The sequence below is a fragment of the Anopheles darlingi genome, chromosome 2 (assembly GCF_943734745.1).
Source record: "Anopheles darlingi chromosome 2, idAnoDarlMG_H_01, whole genome shotgun sequence".
NCBI classification, from domain to species: Eukaryota; Metazoa; Arthropoda; class Insecta; order Diptera; family Culicidae; genus Anopheles; species Anopheles darlingi.
Window position 1 is genome coordinate 41,954,559 of NC_064874.1, and position 3,192 is coordinate 41,957,750.

Here is a 3,192-nt window from a genome sequence, read left to right on the forward strand (position 1 = left end):
GGTGGCAGTCACGACGTGTGTCACGTACACGTAAGTCTTGATCGAATCTTTGCCACTTTCTCGTTCTCTCTCTCTGTCTCTCTCTCTCTGGGGCTCTGTTGCGCTGCCAGCGACCAGCGGATTGGTGATTGACTCTTGAGTAGCGCTTCATCGTAGTCGGCGTCGGTCATCGGGGAGCATGCCGACTCTCGTGGCCGTCGTTGTAGTCGCCGGCGACTTGGATAAATGATTTCCTCCAAAAACCAACCAACCAGTGATGCCGGTGAGTTGGCGACACTGTTTCTTGTTGCTGTTGCTGTTGTTTTTGTTGCTGTTTTACTGAATTCTTCGTACTGTACACCAATCCGGCAAACACCCCTCAGACAATTGACTGATCTAATGATGTAAATGGGTGGACGTCACGGTGTGGCGTGGCGCAGCGCAGCGCAGGGTCCTTTGTTTGCATGCCACTACGGGTCTACGGGGCTACGGGGCGCTGACTGAAAGGTGCATGTCAGCGCTATGATGTGATTTATGTTGTCCATAAGCTGCCGGGCATGAGAAATGGTGAACGGTGGACCAGCAGTAGCAGCAGCAGCAGCAGCACCGCCAGCAAGGGAATTTCTTTATGGCCTTGCCGGTCCGGTTCGAATGTTCGAAGGATTGGCCCTCGCGTAAGAGGGCGTAACTCTTGTGCGTGCGTGCATCAGCGTGTGTGTGTGGGGGGTAGAAGGTAGTGGGGATGTTAAATTAATTCCCGTCCACGAGGACGCGGACATCCAGCACCGGCGGTGGCGATTGATGACCGTTTTCTGATTTAACAAATTAACGACGTCGAACGAAACGGTCCGATAATGTTTGAAGATAGTAGCGCCGATATATGTGTAATTATAAATCAATACTAAGTGGAAATTAATGGCTTTATTTATCAACGTCAGTTGGATCGTTATCGCGCACATTACAGGACGATGATGCCGCCACCAACCCTGTATGACGAGCCGAGCAACCGAGTCCGTTGATTAGGATGTATTTCTAGCGCGAGTGGCGCTGTCGCGTGTGATTTGAACTGATTAGCTACCGCACCGGTACCGATCCTCTTAGACGATGAATGAGTCTTAAATCCTTCCTGTTCATTAGGGATTGGTGCTATTTAGTTTTCTTGGAAGTGGCGTTAGAAGGGAAAATGCAGCATAATGCAATGACTACTTACATCATTGCCTGTCTATTTAGCTGTCCTAGCTGGATTGATCAAGGAGAATGTTTGAAGAGTAGGAGTTTGAATATTAAATGAATTTAATTTGATGAGCCGCTGCAAAATTACCAAGCGGGCAATTGTTGAGTGAAACCATTTCACTAAGAATCATTTTCGAATTTGTTAGCCTGAATTGTGCAATGTGTGTCAAAGATGAGCTCAATCTTTTATCTTCGACTTTTTCTGTTTTAAGTGCGAGACCTCACAAGATGAGATTGGGAAATGGGAACTCGCATAATGTAATAAAAATACATCCATGACGACTGTGGAGATGCCGGGGATTGAACCCGGGACTTCTCACATGCGAAGCGAGCGCTCTACCACTGAGCTACATCCCCGTCGTAGATGGTAAAACAATGTGACCATCTGTGCCGCGTATGTTTCGTAGTTACTTTCGGTTTATTGTTACTTAAGTCAATTGTTTAACTATTTAACAATTTGAGATAAAAGTTAGTGTTTCTCATTTCAGCAAAACGCTTACGAACTCGGCTTTGGTATGTAGAATCAGAGAACTTCAAACAATAAAAGCTCAATTTGATAGAGCAGTAACGTAAGATCGAAATAAAATTGTATCTATTATAGGACACTCAAACGCAAATTCACTTTATGTAAATGTTAAATTTTAGAGTTTTAGTTTAATTAGAAATGAATGGAAGAAATACAGATATTTTGGAACTATTGATATTTGATCTAAGAGCATAGTTTGCCTACATTCGAATGATTGATTGATTTTGTTTAAACAAAATGCGCTATTGATTTTGTTTCAACATCACTTTATTCTTCGATTAGAGGTACTCGCAAAATGTTCTTATACATATGTGACATCTTACAAGATAAACAGATTTAATTTGAGGGAATACAAATGCCGTTTTTTAACATGCAATACGTGTTAAACAACCAGCTAATAATAGAATAATTATTGTCTTACTGCACTTAGTTGGATGTCATCTGATAGTAGAGATACTTCTTCAGTTATAATATCCAGGAAATCTCTAGTTTAATCCATTGCCATTAGCAATCCAGTGCTTCAAACAAAGATCGTCCGAAGTACATCAACAGTGCACACATTCTTCAGAAATTGATCTTCTTATTTGAACGCAATTACTCCCATTGCCTTCATGGATCTTCGAGTTGAGATGTGTAATTAAATCCTATACGGGTTAATCAAAACGATTGATTTGAAAGCAGCCACTCTGAGGTCTTTTCCTGATATCCGCCAATCATAATAATACCACCAGTCACCATGCGGCTTGCTGCAACTCAATGTTTGCCATCGTGTCTCTGCAGTCAAAGAGCAAACATAAAGGCGCCACACAAAGCACAATTGCGCCACGTCATATAATGAGAAGAGGCACAGGATACGTCGTCGACTACGACGTTAAAGCCGAACAAAAGAGGGAAGATGATGAGAATAGAATAAAATAAATCATCACTTATGCCACCATCCGCAGCATGTCGGTCGGTCGGTCGCTCGGTCGGTTGTCGAGAGCACCACGCGAGTGTAACAAAGCGCAAAAAGCTGACGGAAAATTCGCTCGCTCACACATGCTTACCCTCCTTATTCCCCTCGTGCCATTGCAGCTGACACCCGCATCGCACCGCTCCTTCCCAGCGGCTGTGTGCGTTCCGATTTTTCACATGTGCGATATTTAATCAGACCGGGAAGCAGCGCGCTGTGAAAGATAAATGCATCTTCTCCGCGGCACCATCCCGCGGCATCGCGCCTTCATCGAGCCGCCTACGAGCACTCGAGAAGTGAAGAGAGAGAGAAAGAGAGAGTGAGAGAGCAGCCTACAGCTGTGCCACAATGAGAAACAGCGAGCTGCCACCTCACTGAATGGCGGTCCTGGCGTGGCGCTTCCTTACGGTTTGTTGCAGGAGCAAACAATCAACTCGCACTCGGCAGCGCGAGGAACGCGCCAACAACGGATTGTCCGGAAGGACTCGGGGTATTAGCAAAC

General features: G+C 45.0%; 1 non-coding gene across 1 annotated transcript; it reads right to left on the reverse strand.

Moving 5' to 3' along the window:
• Nucleotides 1–1,497: 1,497 nt before the first annotated feature.
• Trnaa-cgc (transfer RNA alanine (anticodon CGC)) lies at nt 1,498–1,569 on the reverse strand. The gene has a single exon. It is a non-coding gene; the product is annotated as a tRNA-Ala (tRNA).
• Nucleotides 1,570–3,192: the final 1,623 nt, after the last annotated feature.